Consider the following 22,115-nt stretch of genomic DNA (forward strand, 5'->3'; position numbering starts at 1 on the left):
GGTTATCACTACTTTTGCACTCTTTTTTAAGAGGTAACGGAGGAGTTGCCATCATCATTAGGAGCGCTACTCCTGATCAGTGCATTAAAAGACACGAGAAAACTAAACAAAAACTTCACTGAACGAAGATTATGAAAATAAAATGCACATCTCTCACTAGAAATTTCATCAAAACGCATTTAATGCCGAAACTATCTTAAAATATAGCATTTTCCACTGAGAATAAGTTTGAGCGGACAGAAACTTGATGACATGACGTGGACGCAAACCAATAAAAAAGAACAGGTCAAAAAACATACACATCTCACAATTTTAGAGGTGTTATTGTGAAACTAATACGTTTTGCACTGTGGACCAAGATAGCTGTTACACATTTTGATGTGAGACTGGGTTGTCTTAAAACACAAATTGACTGAAATCACATTAGCTTTAAGGAAAAAGATGACATTAATGCACTACTTTTCTATGACCTCCACAGGATGGATATAAAGTTGTAGTGATTAAGCTGCAGCCTAGCCTGATAATCTGAATAAACTGCCTTTTTGTTTTCACTTTATCATTCAGTCTGTTGTGTTTGTGTTAGCAGTTTTCTATTTGGGAGCTGGTGTTATTTTTGCCCTAACCAATCAGTAGTGACTGCTGTATTTGTCTCATTATTTTCAATTGCCACAAGTTGTGGTAGCGGTTACAGATACCTTATATCACTTAAGTGTCCATGTAGATTTCAGTTATTATTTTTGTAAGTTAACTTAGTAAGTTCATACATATAGCTGCAAAAACATTGATGCTTGGCGCCATTTTTGTAGCAGTTTAACAGAGCCCCACTAATAGGTCAACTGAGCCAACATGTACAGTTGATAGCAGTGGTTGCTGTACAAAAATGCCAAAGATACTATATGTTAGAGTTCATTTAGAAACACTGATGCCATTGCATAGTTTGTCCACCAGTTGGTACTTATTTTTCAACAGCTTATAATATATCATGGCTGCAGTTCTTTTAATCTTTAATTCTTTTATTCTTTTAACATTTAAGGCATTAATATCACCTGTAACACTGTTATTATGTTTTTTAACCCTCAAATACTGATATCTGTATCTGTATCAAAGATCCAGTATCAGCCAGGCTGTCATTCTTAAACCACCCAAAAACCTCTGACTGGCTTGACTGGTTTTTCTAAAATAGGAAACTGCTCTTAATGAGCACAACTCCACACGTGTGTTATGGATTGCCGAACAAATCAGAGAGGTTGAGGTTTGTTGACATTGTTGGTGATTTTGTGCTTTGTAATCTGAGGGAATACATACTTCGACAAACAAATTAAATTGCTCACACAGACACAACCGTGGAAGCACACTATCGTCTAAAATATTATTGTATGCTGTAACATTAAGATTTCAGACCCAGACCAAAAGTATACAGAAGTATGTGGACGGGAATATTTCTGCGGAACATAAATAGATTTGAGTACTAAAGTTGTACTTTTACTGTGTATGTGTTTTAGACAAATCAGTCAGTCAAATTTAAAATCCTAATTTTAGTTAGCACACACTAAACTGGAGCAGAAGCACAACATGATGCAGAGCTAAGGCTGCAGTAAGAGATGCAACCAAGAGAACCAATACATAATAACAAGGCTGGAATCTCTAACACACACATACAGTGAGGATGAGTGTTGCCGACGCAGCTGTCCATAGGACACGCGGCTCCATATGCCCTAGCCTGTGGGGGAGTGGTGGTCCTCCCAGACCAGCTAATCAATCACTGAGCCCCCCCGTCCTGCAGAGGTCATCCCAGCTCCACAGGGCAGGGTGCAGAGCCCAGAGCACTGTGCCAATAATCGCCATTTCAGCTGAGCCACAGTGAATTCCAGCTCACCATCTCAACTTATGGGAGGTCAAAAGCAAGAGGGACAAAGGCTGTGAGTGAGTTTGAAGCATTCAGGAGATCTGCAGAAATCAAATGACTTTTGATGTTTTAAAAGAGAAGGTTACTTCACCAAAATTCAATCTTTTGAGTATCAGTATCAGCATCAGTGAGTACCCTTATAAACCTCTAATCCATATCATCTTTAAAAACTTCTCAAACCATGCCTGCAGCATAATTCACTTAATCTGTATGTTCAGTATGTTCCAAACTCAAAGTTCCTCCACAATATGGCTAACAACTCGCTATTGCCTTTTTATACATCTGAAGTTGCGTATTTACTGATTTATTGGCAAAGCACTGGCATTGGAAACATTTTTATTGTTTTATAGGTCAACATGGTTTATTCTCAAACATCAGCAATCTTTATATAAATTACAACTATATTGCCAGACAGGAATGTGAGAAACCTAGGAGTATTTCAGTGACAATGTTTTAAAAGTCTCATTTTCTACCTTGTCTGCACTGCAACTATGTAATAAGGCCTCCAAATAAACAATAAAACACGTTGTTGGTCCATTCACTTCAGAACGACACAGATGTTTTCTGATCTGTTGGCCCTGTTGTCAGGTACACTGTAGGCAGGATAACATTTGTCTGTACCTCCATACATATCAGTGCTTAAAAGTAAATATGTTTCATGATGCAACAACACTATAGTTAGGTATGGTTTAGACCCAAAAACCTCTTGGTTAGATTGATGGAGATCAAGGTTTGTTTTAAAGGGTTAGAGTTAGTGCTTTGTTAAACGAATAGTCAGGTGCCCATTAGTGCTATGACTATAGACCGTATATAAAGATGGACGATGCTCCTCCACTTCCTGCTGCTATGCAAAAGTGAAGGCAAAATGTTGGGTTTTCAGGAGCTGCCATCTTCCTTGTGTGACATCATTTACCAGCCAGTAACTAGCAGCTACAGCTGGTAGTGAATCACGGATGAAAACATACATTAGTGTCTTCCACACAAAACTGCTGCAGTCATTCAGCTCGTCTGCCACATCTGATGGAGATTTGAGAGCAGCTGTCAATCACAGCTGTCAATCATGACGTCACACCCACTTTTTATATCATCAAATAACTAATTAAAAACAAACTTATCAGAAAAATGAGCATTTGAACATACATCAGCATGATAAGAACAACCAAAAATGAGAGAAACCATCATTGGAAAAAATTGTTTGACGTGCACTTTGACTTTTTAGCTTGGCCCAATCCGCTAACATGGAGGGGGGGGGGATTTATGACCTATGTTGATACCAGCAACCAGATATTTTATATATCTCCTGTTGGGGAGCTGTCATTGATCCATCTTTATATACAGTCTATGGTTTATACATACTGAACGTTGCCTGGGTCCAAACCTTTGAATCCACCCACTCTATGAGTTTAATTGACTGATTCTGTTGGTCTGGCATCATGACATGAAACGACAGTTTCTCAGTGATCGATCCAGTGAGTGCCATGGGGGGATTAGCGATTAGCCAATCAGCGCAATGGGCGGAACTAACATCGTTGTCAATCTGATGTCAAGCATTAACATTCTGATCAAATATGAATCAAGATTCTGTTACTGCCAGTGTTGGGCAAGTTACTGAAAAATTAGTAATTAGTTACGGTTACTAGTTACTAGTAATTGAATTGCTTTACCAATTACTGCATATAAAGAGTAATTAGTTACTAGGGAAAGTAACTTTTGCGTTACTTTTAACACAAAAAAATTGTGAACGATTATTATTATGTACATCAACATATTTTTAAAAGTACATGTCATAATGGTTAGTCCTAATATTTATCAGAATTAACTAATCGCAGCAATGACGGATGAAACTTTCTAATTATTTGACTAAATCATAGCAATACACATTTTAATCGACCCGTCAGGTTGAGGGTGTCTGTCAAGCAAACGGACAACAACAGATCAGACACGGATCACCTTTCTTGCTGCATCAATACATGATGACATGAGGAACACATGAGGAAATAAATGAGGTGAAAACAATGATTAAACTAAAGAAGGAAATAAATCTGCACAGTTTTTAGCTGCTGCCAGCAGCAGGATCAGCACCTTGGAGAGCTCATCAAGTCCTGATAACTGTGTATAATGATTTTTTTACATGATTAAATTGAATGATTTAATTTCTGAACAATATTTAACAAATATTCTTTAACATTTTTGAGAGTACAGTGATCAGGTTTCTATACTTTCAGCAATTAAAACCCCGCAGATTTGACTTGTAATTCCATGACTGAGCAAAACGATTTTAAAGAGAACCAAAGCTATGATAAAAAAAACAAACCTTTCAAAAATCAAACGAAAAGAAATTTGTAACAAGTTAATGAACAGGATCTTAAACTGGTTGACTGGGGCCACGGGAGGGTTCAGGAGCAGCAGAGGCCAGTGTGCTCATTATGGACCGTGCACTTTCACTTCACTTCCCTCTGTTTACTCTGCAGAGAAGTGTTCCTTCTTACTACTTGGCAAATGTGCCATCATAATAGCAATCTGCCAAGGTGCAAGTGCACCTGGCTTCTAAAGGGAATGGCAGATGACACTCTGATTGGTTTATTGCATGTTACGCCCAAAACACACCCATGATTAATTAAGAGACTAAGGACAACCCCTTTTGAACCATGTGCCTGGCGCGTCGACCATTTTTTCTACCGTTAAACTAGCAAAAGTGGATTTGGACACATCCTAAATGCACTTGCGCCATGCACTTCAGACCGTGCACTTAGACTGTTAAAATAAGGCCCATGGTTTCACTTTGCACCAAAGGAAGCACCATGAGCCTCCTCAAACTTTCCAAGATAAACCTGTCCAATCTGTTTCAAACTCTTGTCTCTAAATGTGACTCAAAGTTAACACAGAAAGTGGGGCTGGATTAGCAACTGTAGCTAACTGCAGAAGGCTCTAGTTTCTGGGAAACTTTGGCTAACTTCAGCTAAAGAAAAATACAGAAAAAAGCCAGCCTTATTCTTTAAAAAAGGAGCTATGCATATAGTCTACACAATGTTTATATTTAGTTAACAGTGTTATCCAACCACTTCAAATATAGGTGCTGTGATATAAATTGTTAATATAGGCTTGGTGCAACCACAGGGCTAGCAGTAACCATGCAGAATCATTTTCATTGTAAGATGATGTTTTTCCCATTTTGCTGATAGTGTTTGAATGCAGCATAAGTCGTTATGTATCTCTCAGCTGCATTCACTTGTTTGTTACATCGAAACACCTCACCTGGTCCCATGTTGTCAGATTAAACATTTATCTGCTCTGAATCTGAAACACTGGGTAGAACTGTGTCAAACTTTGGTGTTTGTTCACATATGCTGGAGTTGGTTGCAATCTTTGACAGCAGCTAATTCTCCTCCAAGAAGTTCACATAGAGGGTTATCTGGCTGCCACTCCTCCCAGCGTCACTTCCATCTGGCCTGCGAGGTGTAATAGCCCCACTAATCTCCCAATAATAGCAGCAGGACTGGGGACATGTCACCGGGGGGACAACGGACCCACAGTCCCCCAAAATCAATATCTCTCTTATGCCCCTCGGGGGACCCTGCTACCCAGGGGGATGTCAATACTGTCGATTGGGTATTAAAGAACATTTCATCAGCGTGTGTGACAGCAAGAGAGAGAGAATGAGAGAGAAGGAGTACGTGCTGGGGGTCACGGAGGGCGTCCGTGGATGTCCAGGGTGGCCTGTGTGTATTAAGCCCCCCAGGGAGGTCCCAAGGTGATGTGCCATCCCTCCTGACTATCGACAGGCGCCATGACAAACTGTGTCGTCTCATTTCACTGCAGTGTGTTGTGCTCGCCTTAAATGGGATGAGAGGATGGACGACAGCAGGTTTGTAGGCATTTCTGACTTTTTCTCCCTTTTTATGGAGTCTTATGTCTACAGCTGTTTGCTTTCATGAAAGGAAAGATAACATATTTAAATATCTTATTCATGCTTATTCTTGCAGCAGCTGCTTACCTAAAATACATACAGAAGATAAATGACTATGAGCAATACAATCCAATTTGTTTTTTGTGCTTCAGGTGCACATCTTTTGTTATGCCTGTAGGTCTGGTAGTGCAATGCCGACCACCAGTAAACTGTATTAAACTAACAAAATGTGTTTGTGTCTTAAGGTTGATTATTGTTCTTGGAGGAAAAATATATTACATTATTTTTTAGCAAAGAGTAAGTTAGGTAATTTTGTACGGATGAAAGGTTTGTGCTTGATACTGTTTAAAAGAACATTGAGATTTTTGGAAATTTCTCATCTATATCATCTCTGTGTCCACTAGACAGGTCTACATCATGGACATTTCTAGCTTAGTTTAGCACAAAGACTAGAGGCCTGTAACTAAAGGTCCCCCAAATACAGCATGGTGAACAGAGTGAGTTAGGCCAAAATTAAAATTTCATTCAGTTGAATTTCAGTGTAAATTGTAGCATATTTTGTTGTTGCATAACATTAGTGACTTACCCAGCTTACTGTGAAATAGTCATGTCAGTGAAAGGAAATCTTTAACTCATGCTGGATGATGTATTCAGTGTCGACATGGGTTTTTATGTGACAGGTTCCATCATTTGAATTAATTCAACAACTCAACTGCTGACCCAACTGACCCTTCTGCCTGCAGATTAACATGAAGGTAAAATGTCATATTTCACCCACTCTTCAACTCTACTGACAACTAAAGTGGTGATAGGATGTATGGAGACTCAAAAACCATGAATCCTAGAAAAGGTGATAAGAATTTTAAAGCATCCATTCACTATCATGGTATGTCCATACTAAGCCGGCTAAATTTGTAAATAAGTCTTCTCTGCGTTTCAGCCTTTCATCCAAACTAAAACTGTTCTTGCAAAACAATGACATAAGCTGCCCAGTGAGGGACGGGGCTGTGTGGCCGTTAAGTTAAGAAGACAATGCTGTTGAGGCTTACACAATAGAAATGTTGTTATTAACCTATATTTATGTTGATTTTGTCAAATCATAGTAATTATAAAATTATTTTATCATTATTTATATTACCTTATCACATGGCTCAGCAGCTTGGGAATGACCACTGGTTGTGAGCTATGATTAAATCACTATTTCATACTCATTCTGTTGTCTGACAACAGAAACTGAAAAATATGTAAATGAGAACAACTATATAATTAATTTGACTGTGTTAAAACACACTAGAGGTGATCACAGAGAGCAGGAGGAGACTGAACAATTTTTACCAGCTTTGTCTGTGGCAGTAATGTTAAGAGGACAACTGTCTGTTGTCTCTAACTTTCTTTTACATGTCGACATAGATGATAATGCAGCTCAGCTGTTGTCATTAACCTGTATGTATGTTGATTTTGTCAGATGATGTTGCAACCATAAAATAGTGATTAGGTCATTCACACTTTTTTTTTAAATAACATGTATCCTACTTATGTGCAGTACCAACCAAGGGTCATATAGCCATGACTGAAATATATCCACATAGTGATAGCATGTTTGAGACCAACTTGAGTGAAGTACAGTACCTACACAACAATCCAGAAACTGGCTGCCTTCCATTTTGTGCCAGCATTGTGCTGCGGGTGCAACTTTTCCTACCAGAAGAATAATGCAGTGTTTGTTCCAGTGAAGGAAAAAAAAAACCTGCATCAGGATTTTGCTTGTTCTCACCCAGCCGAGGCCACAGGATCGGCAGCGTTCTCGCTGTGCCTGCTGCCTCTGTGCCCTGACGCCCTCCCGCCCAGCCACCACCATCTGTTCCCTGGCACATAACTCTGCCCCATGCAGGGCAGACCCAGAGTGCTGACACCCTCACACCACACACACAGGGGAGGAAGTGTGTGTGTTTGTGGTCATCCACACATGTGGCGGCACAATCAGATCACAAGTGTAAGGGAGGAGAGATCAAAACATAAAGATTTAGTACTAAATTTTAACATTGAAGTTACTTCGTAGACTACCAGTTGAAAATACACACACTGTAATTGTGTTCACAGTGCACACATATTTTTCTAAAGGTTATTCTGATCTGGGGCCTCCTGGCAGTCAAGTATTGGCCATATAACCTCAATGTCTCTGGTTTGAGTCCAGCCTTTACTTTTGTTACATAACATACTCCTCTCTCACTCCCATCTTTGCTGTCCGTATCTACACTGTCACACTATCCAAATAACAGTGTAAATGCATAAATAAATAAATAAAGTATTTAAAAGACTGATGATTGCTCATGTTGCTTGTCATTTTGGGTTTGTCCATAAGACTGTCTAGCATCTCCAGATCTCAGCAATAAAGTTGGTAGTTAAAATGTTATTAAAACTGAGAGAAATTGTGCCAAAGCTTAAAAATAAGCATGTGAGCAAAATAACACATCCGAACCTAAAATATGAATCAGTACAACTCAGTGGCATTTTAGGAGTAAAACACATCAGTTGTTTTGCTTGTTCTGCCTTTTCTTGTTTGTTGATTCTGTATTAATTTTTTTACCTGTTTTTTTTTGTGGATCACAGGAAGACTAGCAGTCATTTTGTGGAAGCTAATAGGGATGCAAATAAAGAATAAAGGATATGTCCATGTCTGCAAAGCAAGTGACATGCAGTCCCCCTAATGGCCATCAGGGGGTGACTCCGCTGGCTCCAAAAAGAAGTGGGATTGTATGGAAGTCTATGAGAAAATGACCGTACTTGATTTATTACCTCAGTAAACACTTTCCTAATGAGTTTATGGTCTCAACCACTTCTTCAAATCAGCATGATGTTCATTTTATAAATTATAGTCCCATTTAATTTAAGTTTGATGATAATTCAGGGTATGCTTTAGGGCGTGGATATGTTGTGACTAATAAGTCACTACTAAACATCGGTTAGGTAACATAACCATGGCATAACCCCAGATTCACAGAGTATAGGTATAGCCTTAGTCGTCACTATTTCAGTGTGTTTTCAGTTCATGAAAGTTAATTGTAACATTTTGGTCGCCTAAAAAGTCTTATTAAGCATTTGGTTGTACTAAAAGACCCTCTAAGGAGTCAGATGTTCAGTTTTTCCAGTAAGTACAATTTGTTTTATGGTTTGAAGCCTGTTTTTCACTAGCGAAAGTTAGCATTAGCATTATCACAGTTAACCATAGACTGTAAATGCACTGTGCTAACCAAGCTAGCAGCTAGCGCTATGGTCAGCTCCACCCTCACATCCAAATATGGTCACTTCTGGCTCCAAAAATCCAAGATGGTGATGGTCAAAATAGCAAACTCAAGGCTTCAAAACAGGAGTCCACAAACAAATGTGTGATGACATTATTCTTTTACACTCTATGCTGCAAAGGTTTGCACAGACATCCTTTCAGATGTCCAATTTCAGCCCAAAATGTATGAAGGCACCAGACTGTACAGGTGTGTGCAGGCTATATTCACCTGTTGCACATGTGTGAATATGTCCACATACGCAGTCACCCAAAGTTGTATCAACGGAACCACAAGTGTTCACTGTCTTCCCTGATGTGTGCATCCTTGTCAGTTTTTAAGTTTATTAAGATTAAGATTAACTTAATTATTATCCCAGAAGGAAATTTGTTTGCAGTGTGTGCACACAATTTAACATACACAATAAAAAACATAGATACTAAGAAAGAAAGATAAACACAATGGTGAGGTCAAGATGCACATCAACCTGCGATCACACACATCACTATACAGTACTGTCCTATTTCCCAGCATCAAAACAGAGAGCAGCAATTTTCTCACATTCTCTCCCACATACTGTGGAAGTGCTATCAGCAACACATTTCGGGACACTACATGATACGGCATGTACTCGAGATTCAAGACTTAGTTTATTGTCATTTTCTTGTGTATTTGCATACACAAAAAATCCAAATGCTGTTTACAGTCCACAGCAGTACAACAACAACAGAAAGGATAAAGAAAACATGTCTCAGCTCGATGTAGACAGCTCTTGTGTGTCATGTGTTGTCCTTAACTGTTTTGTCACTTTTTTACCAACACACTCCAACAGAAGGAGACTGGAGTGTCCAGTTGGTCAAGGGGTATGACCACAATGTATATACTGTATTGTACCACTGGCCATAATTGTAATGTCCCTGGTTCAAGTCTGGCCACGGACCTTTGTTGCATGTTGCAAGTTGCCAGACCAAAATGCCTTGGTTTTGTTTAAAGGGGCCTTTACAAAAAAATACTCTTTCAGATGTTTTTAAAATGTAGCAAGTAAAAGTGTAAATTAACATATAATCATAAAATCATCAGTTAAAAATAAAAAATAAAATTAGCAATTAAAAGTATTAAAAGCACATATACATTAAGGCTACTTCCACATAAAAGCAACATATGCTTCTGCTAAACATGCATACACAAACCCCCCCCCCCACACATGTTCAGGCCTTAGTTCATGCAGACAACCTGCTCTGCTGGGAGCTGTGCAGCATGCAGCTCAGGCGTAGCCTTCACATGGTGTCACAGTGGGAAACAAACCGACCAACAGTACGCAACAGGATAGAAATATACATATTAAAACAGAAAGGCATGTAGTGTTTACGGGCATTTGTTCCATGCATATTGCTGTGGCTTGAAATGAATGTGACCATGAATCCCAATAAGGAAAAACCAGAATGGCAGGATTCGATGATTCATCAGCAGAGGGATGACATGTGATGAAACTTTATTGAATATAAAGCAGACAGATGGACAAACTGAAGGTGAGCTCGGACTGCATGACATGCTTTTAGTAAATACTGTATGTAAGTCATGTGCACATTTACAGCAATGATAGGAAACGTGTGTGTGTGTGCGTGTGAGTACTCGTGTGTGTCCAGAGGCGGCAGCAGCTACATGAAGAATGGCATAGGGGCCACTGAACTCATTTTCCTTTCCCCTGTTTCAACCCTTGACCTTTGACCTTCAAGGTCAGATTTGCTCCCCTCACTCCCCTCACCATCCATCAGGCTCGCTGTCCCAAACTGGGGGAAGGGGGTGTCTTTGTATCAACCCACCTCTCATCTTTTGTTTTAACCTCTTTAGCCATCACTCCTGTTGGGGGGGTATTGCAGTTGGTTTATGGCCCCGGTGGGTTATGGGTACTGGTGGGAGGAGGAGGAGGTAGGGCTACAAATCTCTGACTCGCACCTAAAGCTGTCAGTGGCGCCCCGGAGGCCCTCAGGCATCAGCCAGCACGGTCACCTTGGATTGGTGGACGTATGAGACACACACACACACATACACACAGATTCGTGCATGCAGACGCCGGGGCGAGATAGCAAACAGAGAAGATCTCGCCGCCTGTACGATCCCTACCTCAATGCACAAACAGACACACACACACATACACATCGACAGGCGAGTAAACACAGAGGTTGTCACTCTGTACACTCTGCCTCAACACATACACACACCTCCTCTCCCTGTCAGAAACTCGATTAATATTCTAGAAGAGAGGAGAGAGGCCAGCGTGTGTTTACACAGATTACTGCAGACTTCCTCCCCCCCCCCCCTCCTCCCTGGCACCTAGAGCCCCACCCTCATACTGGGAGGTCTCTTTTCTCTCCCAGTTTGCTCTCGGCTGAGTGGAGCTGCACGATAACCGGATCAAGATGACTACGATGCGTTTGTTAATGACACGGATGCTTCCTCTATTCCCTCCGCCCTCCTCCGTCTCACAGGTGCAGGCTGGGGAGAATGTCTAGATGACCACCCCCCCTACCACCACCACCATCATCATCACCCTACTGCGCTCTGAAGCACCCTGCAGTGGGGCGTCCCGGTGAGGTGTCGGTCAAGAGGGCGGAGTTGGGTAAGTTGTGTGGGTGGGGTGATGGGGGGGAGGTGTTGCAGTGTCAGTGGGTTGGCCCGATGGCCCTCACCGTCTGGGGTCGCCCTGCACCACCCACCCACTCCCCCACTTGGTGGCAGCTGTGTGGGGAGTGCATCCTTCACGGGCACCACAGGGGGTGAAGGTGGGTGATAGTGTATGTAAATGTGTGTGTGTGTGTGTGTGTGTGTGACAATACAGGGGAGCAGATTGGAGTCTTAGTTACACAAACATTTCCCAGAGGCAGAGCTGTTTCTGTGGCAGAAATAATTTCATTGGTTGAGTTAAACCCCAGCGGATGGAGCCAGTTTGACTGACATAAGACTGAGGTGAAGCCCAGTGAAACAGGGCAGGTGCAGGAGAGAAGCCTAGTGTGCCTAACACTAACTGAAAAAGTTTCAAATCAGCTGACCTGCTGAAACGTAAGAGCTACTGTACAGTATATAGTGTTTCTTCAGAAATATTCACCTGTCAGGGGTTGAAGGGCCTGTGAAACAGCATTTAGACATCATGTGACACAAAAACGTCTGTGTCAAACCCAGACTAATGAAATTGTTTTAATAGGCTCCTAAAGGATGAGATCGACTTTGTTATATTTGTAGTTGTGGCCATCATTTCATCATTATGCATTTGTAGCCTGTAATCTTGACAAATTGACAAATAACAAAGTTTGTATAATGTGCAGTAGTATGACAAAAAAATTAGAAATGCAAAGTTTTCTTGTTTTTGTTTAATTGAGAGAGACCAGATACTTTATCATAAATAAAGTATTACAATGTATATCTTTGACTGATATTCAATTCAAGCATATTTTTAGGAGAATATTTATTGTAAATGAAAGTATAGGTTTTTTTTGTTGTTTTAGCCTTAAACACATACACAGAAAGTGAGAGTACTTTTTTCCCCAATTAGTGTTTGCAGGTCTTCCTTTCCGACTGCATACAGCCCCAACAACCACCACGGAGAAGGTAGGGCAGCCTGAGGGGCAAAAGTCAGGGCATGATGTTCTGTCAAGAACTCTCTGCTGCTTGTAAAGCCTAATTGTTGTGAGCGCATGGTAACAATTGATGCTTATCGACACTTCTCAACAGAGCTTCTCTAATAAGGATTTTGGCAGCTGAGCACTGAAATTATTTCCTTGGTCACCCACCACTATATAAGTTCAATCCTCAGGAACTTTAGTAAAATAATAAATAAAACTGCAATGAAAACTTAAGTTATTAAAGACACTTTTTATGTGGAAGCTTCACAATATAAGAGATGGACCAACGTGAAGGGCCTTATCCAACATTTAATAACAGCCTAATATCGGCATCATATATCGGTGCAACTCTAGTTGGCATCCAGCCTAGCACTGAGCCCCATGACTTGTCTGAGCACATCAGCAGAGCGGCCAGTCAAACGCCCAGCGCCAAGCCAACACTGAGCCTCCCTGCCCAGGCTGAGCCATGCAGCTCAGCAGCAGAGCAGTCACACCGGCCTTACCAAGGGCAAGAGTGGAGGGAATGGTCAGTGTCAGAACATGGGTATAGTATATTCAGTCTGGACATGGCTTGAATCAGAGTAAATCTATTTGCATATACAAGGAATGTGATTCACCAGAGTAAACAAACAGGTCTCTTTTCATTTGCTGCATTATACTGAGTGATGTAGTGATGAATAAAAAGTGGCTAAACCGCTGTATGACTTCTGATGTGATGATTCAAAAGCTAGCATGCACAAGTAGAACAAAACTTTGATATTATTTTTTCAGAAACCTGCAGGACCTAAATCTTCTTTTATGCATCATAAATAAAATCAAGTCTGGTTGTGATGCAATGAGATGAGATGATACTCACAGATAAGCACAGTACTGTCACTGATTAATGAAAAACACTTGTGTTGTTATTGTGTGCTGGGTATCCTTTGAATAGAACTCCACTGCATTGATCTTATTGATGATGCATGTTTTTATGACACTACATTATTCACTTTTTTTTTCAAAACATCAAATATGGTTCACTGTGTAATTGGTCCGTCTTAGAAACTTGGTGACTTGTTTAGAAAAATTAATTAATTAACTTACTGTATATATTTTAAACATGATTTATAATATTTTTATTTGATTTTACATGATTCATAAAATGTATTTGAAATCAACTTATATAGCATGTGTACATTTATAAAATGTGGTCTAAATCAACTTATATAAAAATGATTTATACATTTTTAAATTGATCTATGTATCTTAAATATTATTTGGAAAAGTTTTATTAAAGGATATTTAAAATGACTTATTGTATAGACTATGGTTTATAACATTTATAAATCAAATGACATATATGAAATTCAATTCATAAAATGTTTTCTATATCAACATACATAGTAAATGCAATTTATACATTTCATAAAAACTACTTGTATATTGTGTACATATGTGTGTGTGTTTATTTATGTTTTATAAATCAACTTGCATGTTGTTAATACAATCGTATTCATGGTTGTATTTACACATCAATTTCCAATTTACAACATTGTAGCTGTCTGAAGTTGAACAACGACAACAACAACAAAAATTATAACATTTCCTCAGTAATCAAGAGCATTTATAAGGAGCATTTTTACAACAATACAGAGCTGCTCTGCATGTTTGTAATGGCTAAATTAGTTGATGCAAATTCTTTCTTTTTTGTGTTTCAGCCACTTTACCAGACATGTTACTGTCTACAAACTGTCCTAACCAGAGACATCTCGACTCTTCAGTGTTTCCTGTAATGTTTGACGAACCACCAGTAAGAATGACGTTCTGGTGGTGCACAGCAGCACAATACTGATGTGTCATCTAATTTCAAATCGCACTGTGCTACTACAGAAAGAGAAGAGAAGAAGAGAGAGCGCAAGGATCGGACGGTATGGAAGGTACAGAGGAAGAATAGAAATTGGGGAAGGAGAGGAAAGAGAGGGGGGGGGGATGTAGAGGGAAAGAAATCTCTGTCTCAGCAAAAGTTTTCATTAAAATTTTGAGACAAATGATCTCTGTGTCCTTCTCCTGAAGCTGCCTGGGGCGTCATGCTATTTCTATGCAAATAACAACCTCACGCCTTTGCTCCTATTATTTCTGCTGGAGCTGCTGCAACATGACCCAAGAGAGAGGGGGAGGGAGGAGGGAGAGGAGGGGGGGAGGAGAGAGAGGGAGAGTGAGGAAGGGTGATATGAAGTGAGAAAGAGAAATAAGAAGGAAAATGCAGTAGAGGAGGAAGAGGGAAAGAAGGAACGACAGGGAGGAGGGTGGAGGAGACAGTCAGACAAGCAGAGTGTGTGTGTGTGTGCGCAATGGACTCACTGAGGTGTGAAAATATATAACACTAGGAAAGAGAGAGGGAGGGAGAGGGAGAGATGGAGGGCTAAGAACAACACAAAGACACAGCCATAATTTGTTTGGAGGCTGCCTTTCTTGTAATATATGACACCCTCAGCACGGGTGCTTCCTCACTGCGCACTATTGTTTAACTGTATAGCACTTACAACACTGTCAGGACCAGTCCATCTCTCGCACACACACCTCAGGATTTACGTACTGGGCCGCTCCACTGCTGCAGCCTCCTGCAAATGTAACACAATGTGTGAAATCGGAAGCAGCAGATATATGAAATTACAACACTGTATATACATGATGCACATACTCAGAATGTGACTGTAATGAAAAGCTGCCTGTTGCTGGAAATGTAATTTTTATAAAAATGTATCATAAAACCCCCCCAAAAAGAAAAGAGACTAAAAAGCTCTATAGAAACGCAAAGCTGGATAATAATTCTTTTCATTCTCATTTCAATTCTATATCACATCTCAGTAGATAGGGTCATTTGGTTCAATGTTAGTGTAAAAATATTAATTAGTAAAGCTTTGAGTTTATTCAGTTCTATTCAGTTCATTTCGAAATTCTTTATTCGTCCCTCAAGGGCCAATTTGAGGCAAGCGAGTTTGCAAACAAAGGTACACATATACAATTCATTTACACATGTAAAAACAATCTATAAATACAAATATCACAATTTTAGAAAGTGGATTAATGACATTAGCGAGTCTATAGCAGAACAACAATATTCAACAGCACAAAGGCACATATTATGTCAGAATAGTCAAAAGCACATTTATCAGTCTATACACAAGGCAGGCAGTTTAAATACTTGGAAGAGGTTAGGAAAAGATCATGGTTATGGTTAAATATTTTTTAAAAGCCAACAAAACTGTTTCTCTGAGACATACAGAAACCCAGACCATAGAAATATTGTGTTGTTGTTGATAAAAATTTTGTTCAATCTGTTTTCTCTCAGTGTTACATTAGAAGATTGCAGTATTGCAGTATATCATTTACACTGCTTTTCATTCAAACAGCTATCCACTTACATACTTAATAATGGTATATTCATAATGGGACCACCCATATGGTATACTCTTTTTCTACAGGAATCAATAGAATGTAATTTAATCAATTTTCCTTGTTTCTTTCTTGCCTTCCTTCTTTCTTTCTATGTTATGTATTTTTTACCCCTATTGAAGGAATGAAAATAACATATACTTCATTTTATAGGAAGAGCATATGTCCTGTGTAAACATGTAGGTGCGCATGTGAATAGAAGTATGAAGTCTAGAGAGCAAATTCCATTCATATTCAAATAGTCCCAGATTTACCATATTTCCATCAGCAGACAATGTCAAGTAATGAATATTGATAAATGGCAACACGTCTGAATCCTACAGCAGCTGCTCAGTCGCTCCTCCAGAGGACTGGCTTTTTTATTTTTCTAGTAAAACGTATATGGCCATATATATATATATATATATATATATATATATATAGATATAGATATAGATATAGATACACTTTATATATGTCAATTATTAGTAGCATTTATAAAGATAAGCCACGTTGCTGTTCTGTGTGGAAACTTGCAGATTTTAATTTTTAAAAATTGCAGATTTCCCATACAGACTGGATTAATTCCCCCAGCTGTCCTCACTGCATCATCTCCCTTCCTAACTTCTCATTGTGTCTCCAATTTTAAATAAAGTAATACTGTATATACAGTATATATACATACATACATATACACACACACACACACACATATATATATAATTTTTAATATTTATTTATTTTACAAGAGCACATACCACAACATTGCAACATCTATAATAATGTAAATCAGCAGTGAAATTGAAAAGATGTAATCATGCAAACTAGATTTAGTCATTGACAAGCCAATAAATATGTAGCTCACATGGGTGTTAACATTGCATGTGGGTTTGGGGTCTGCTCATATACATACATGTTGGCATGCAGTATCCTCTGTTACTTAAATTGCACAGTTGTTTATCAGAAAAATATTACAAAAGTCATATCTTAAATGTTAATTTTCAAACTGCAGTTAAGTCCGTGCTGCCATACTAAGATGATAACAATTTGCTTTATACATATTTACAATATAGTACATAATCAACCATTTCTTATATAGAACAGTTGCACTGTGGAATCCTTAAAATAACAAAATTAAATCTATGGAAAGTGTTAAAAGTGCCAGTAATAGCGTGTGTTTGGGTGTGTGTGTGTGTGTGTGCGTGTGTGCAGGCGTGTGTGCCTTTTTCTCTAAGTTAGTATTCACACACTGCCAATGTGCCTCTGAATGAGCGACAGCCACTCAGAACCAAGTGATTTGCTCTTGTGTTGTTATCAGATGAGTGAGGGGCTGATGAAAGGCAGAGGATTGTGTGTGTGTGTGTGTGTGTGTGTGTGTGTGTGTGTGCATTTCTCTCATAGGCCATATTTGGATAAAAACACACACACACACTAATACATTTAGCATGTATGAATTGTGGTTAGGTTAAGGTTGAGATAAGGGTTAGGAATGTGTTTGTCATGGCTGAGGTTATGCCTCCAGGTAGGTCAGTATCCTCAAAACTGTTCCATCCTAACATGTCTCTCTCTCTCTCTCTCTCTCTCTCTCTCTCTCTCTCTCTCTCTCTCTCTCTCTCTCTCTGTCTCTCTCTCTCTCTCTCTCTCTCTCTCTCTTTCTGTGTGTGTGCATGTATCCACCTGTGCAGACGGCACCCTGCTGGCTGACTCACCTGCTGCCCTGTGGGAGGTAACTAGCTAGCAGCACTGCTAACCCACACAGCTAGTGAACTGTGAAACAACTGCAGTCAAAACATCAAGCCGATTAGACGCTAATTACGTCTGCTGCCATATGGTGCTAACTGACCTGCGGACACCCAAAAACATAGAAGTGTGTGTGTGTGTGTGTGTGTGTGTGTGTGTGTGTTTGTGTTTTTGTGTTGGTGGAAATTAAAGACCTGTTCTGCCTCAACACTTGCTGCTAGTTATTAGCCGAAGCTAATTGAATCCATTATATTGAACCAGTTTTTGCAAGTGACCACACACACAGATACACTCACAAGTGGCTTACAGACACTCATCAGTGGAGAAAGCAGGTGAATCTAGACAAATTGGCGTTCCTCAATGATGACCCCAAATGCCAAAGATACTTTAGGCTTCACTAGGCACGGAGACTCAGCCGAAGTCTAGATGAAATTAATCTCCACTGACAACACAAGCGCGTCCCTCATTGTTCCTAGGTAGAGAAAACACAGATAAGATGCTTTGAAGGTGCACCAAAATGCAGCACAAAATGTAATGTTAAAAGCACAATCTGTGATCGAACCAAAACATAACAGAACCACCCATATTTAAAACGTGGGACAGAAACGTGCTATTACACTTGAATTGATTGACAAGTCTTGAAAACATGGAATATAACTGAATACAAAAGACATTAAAGACATTATATGATTCCAGGCAGACACAATTGGTTATCGTTAGATTTGGCAGAAAAGGCTTTGCTCTTTAGAGGAAGCTCTTAAAGAATACAAATAGCAACAGGAGAACTAATCCCCCTTTAATAAATACGTTAAATGTTTGGGGTTTTTTGCTTTTCCTTATTTCCTGTCATATATACAATGTCACAATGTCAGATGTTCATATTAAACATGGCCAAGGTGTCAAATAATGAGGTGAACGTATGTAGAAGTTATCCCTGTCAGCAAAAAGCACCAGCTTCAGACTGTTCTGAACACTCAGTTTCCAACACTTTTTTCTACCTTCAGGCCAAGCCGACGTCAGCTCATGACGGATTCCTTTATATGGTCATCTGCTACACACACAGCACGCAAGCTCACTGCTCCACTCTGCTAACATTATGGCCTTTTTGCCATTGTTTTGGGGGTAGTCACGCCAAGCTGCTGTGAGTGTTTATCCATTATACAGCAGGGCAAAGTAAAATAAGTTGTTTACCTGTTGTGGCTGGTCATCTGCAGCTCTTAATCAAACATCACCATCACTGTGGCTGATTATTCCTCTCTGCATTATTTGTAACTGATCCGCTCAACAAAAAGCCCCAAATATCTCTATATCTTGTTGTGTCGACCGGTTTTTAGCGCCACTAACAAAGCTCTGCTAATTCTGTGAGGAACGCGTTTCACTACCTCTAAATTCTCCACAATAAAATTCATCCATTATTTAGTCGTTTAAAAGCAGGAAAATGTTGGGTTTTCATCAGCAGTAACTTAATACAACTCTGATATGGCTGCCCCTCTGCAGGCTTCCTGAAAGCTAGGCAATCAGAACAGAGTGGGCTCATTTGGGGGGGCTGAGTTGTTGAAGGCTGAGCATTCAATGTAAAGTCAACATATGAAAAACTTATAATAGGGAGTAGTATCAGGTTAGAAAAGCAAACAAGATGCTCCATTTATGGTGGCCAGGGAAGGCAATCCATACTGTATATTATTACTATAAGATGCCAACAGCAAATGCACATCACCAACAGTCACATATTATTTTACCAAATGTACAATAAAAAAGGTATCACTCCTGAAATAAAGTTACATTTTGTAACCCTTTTTGACATGTCCATGCATATAATAGCAGCAGCAGAAGCTCAAAAGGTTCTTGTGCTTTGCTATACTTACCCCAGTTTAGCCCCATGTTATCTCATGTGTTCTCTTCCATGAGAGAATCAGGACTCTTGTGGGGACCAAAATGTTAGCTTGAATCAGAGACCCAAAGTCTGCATAATATTCAAATTTTCTTGAGGACAGAAGTTGGGACAAGTGGACACTGTTGGGTCAAATCAAGGTTCTGGTGAGCCACAGAGAGAAAGCCTTTTCCAATATTATACTTTTATAATATAATACATTTTGTAAAAAAAAAAAAATTAAAAAGTCATACTCCAGCTAACATATTTTTTTATCTGTCATAATTTCCAACATTGCTCTATATTACAGGCTGTTGTCTTCTTTGGTTACTTCTTTAATAACTCTGGAGGAACATGTTTGACTTCGGGGGGGGGGAGTCATCTTATATTTGAGGACGAGACAATTACATGTTCACAAGAAGTTGCATTATGGGTTTGTATCCTTAGTGTTGCTAGGCTAGCGAGTGTCCAGTTTACCTACAGGAATTTCAGAAGGCTTGTTTTTTTTTGCCACGGAGGAAATAAAATCATTTAATACAATAAATAAAATCACTTTTACATTGAGTGTAAAAGGGTCCAAAGTGTCTTCCAAACACATAATCATTTGTGAAGCAGCCAAGAATTAGGCTACTGCTGTCACAGCTGACAGGGCGCTCAAGACAAAAAGACCTTAGAGGAGAGAATGTGAGTATGTGACTGATAGACAAGCTACAAAAATGGATTCACGTTCTGATTTAATGGTATTATTTCACTTTTATGAGAGAAAGACTTCAGGGATGAGGGCTCTCTTCTTCTCGGATTGATAGTATTTCATGGAAACTTTGCCAACAGGACTGCTGTGCATGCAGGTGTTGGAAAAGAGGGGTTGTCTTAAAAATCAGGGCTGTCTTACATTCAGATCAACACAGACAGCCAATAGACCTGCCCTGAATCCTAAAAATTACATGTATATACTGCACATTTGCAACAGCAATTCCATGTAGGGCATAATATTTAACCAAAACCGCCATCTTAACCAAAGTTCTTTAGAAGCCTAAACATATCCGCACATTAGACACAAGATGCAAACTCTGGTCTCTGGAGTTAAAGCCCTGCATTTTATAAACACATAGCCACCTCATGTATACATACAGTATACTACCTCCCTAAAACTTGGAAAAAAATGTTTCCATTCACCATAATCCAGGCAGCACTTATGTTTCCTTCAATATGTATTTGGCAAAAATATGTAATAGAATAGAAATGTAAATTTTCAAAAAAGGGTTGTAATTAAAACTTCCTTTACCACTGGATTACAATGGTGATGAATACATGACTTTTTACTTTCTACTTTCCATTGCTTACTTCTGTTGTAGATTGTAATCATAGACAATAATCATATATATATAGTCTTACTATTGTGAGCATCACAGTAAAGGATCACTAACTGCAACAAAAGGCCCAGATCTGGTAGGTGACACCCTCCCATAGTGAGAAACTGACAATATACACCCTTGACTACAACACTCACAAACATAAAAACATGGTGTCAAAAGCCCATGTACAGATCAATCAGAAGAGAAAGTGAATGATGCAAAGATAAATGTTTATTATACAGATATTGATGATTAAGTGTTGTCAGAAGTCTTTGGTGCTCAGAATGGGCAGTGATGGGGAGGTGGTGGGGCGTGCATAAAACAGCATGAAAGCACTAAAGGCAGAGCAGGTGAAAACATTTAAAAAGACAGCCACAAGATGATGGGCTGACCATGAAGTTGTCACTGTGCTATTGGTTAGAAGTGACCAGCTGATGTGAACAGCTGATGTTTCAATTGACTGCTGGGCAAAGACAGCAAGGAAATTACAAGTGAGAATGTGTGGGGGAATGACAGATGGTTTTAGAAATAAAACTACTGACCTGAGCATGCAAGATACTCTTCCTGACTGAATCTTCACTAAAGCTCCATTATATAACAAAACTGAGTACACCCCTGTGTAATGTCACTAAAATGTTAAATGATTCAAAATTGTATCATCTTACAATAATTGTAGTAGTTTAGGGTGAAGTGTAGGGTATTTGATCTTATTTGTAATCAAAAGCAAACTGGTTAGATAGACTAAATGGAAAATGCAGGCCTCAAAGTACAACCTCAAGAGAGTACACCTGTGACCACTGATACATAAATGATTAAATGCCTGGGTTATGTCTAATTCAACATGGCTACACATGGTAAGGAATTGTCTGAACAAGAAACGAGATTGTGAGGGTACAGGAGGACCCATACTACCAATAGCAGAACGCACAGAGGCCGTCCTTGAAAAGTGACGGCACATACAATTCGCTATTTACGCAACCTCGCATTGAAAAACAGATGGGTAAGTGCTTTTGATTTGGTAC

General features: G+C 39.4%; 1 long non-coding RNA gene across 1 annotated transcript in view; it reads left to right on the forward strand.

The window, feature by feature from the left end:
* The window catches only part of LOC137185598 (uncharacterized), a 77,786-nt gene extending 63,127 nt beyond the window's left edge, over positions 1 to 14,659 (forward strand). Inside the window, exons 2-4 of the long non-coding RNA XR_010928889.1 lie at positions 11,584 to 11,714; positions 12,645 to 12,700; positions 14,412 to 14,659. This is a non-coding gene — a long non-coding RNA (uncharacterized lncRNA). The remainder of the gene's footprint in view (positions 1 to 11,583; positions 11,715 to 12,644; positions 12,701 to 14,411) is intronic.
* Positions 14,660 to 22,115: the final 7,456 nt, after the last annotated feature.

Source organism: Thunnus thynnus, chromosome 7 (assembly GCF_963924715.1).
Source record: "Thunnus thynnus chromosome 7, fThuThy2.1, whole genome shotgun sequence".
NCBI classification, from domain to species: Eukaryota; Metazoa; Chordata; class Actinopteri; order Scombriformes; family Scombridae; genus Thunnus; species Thunnus thynnus.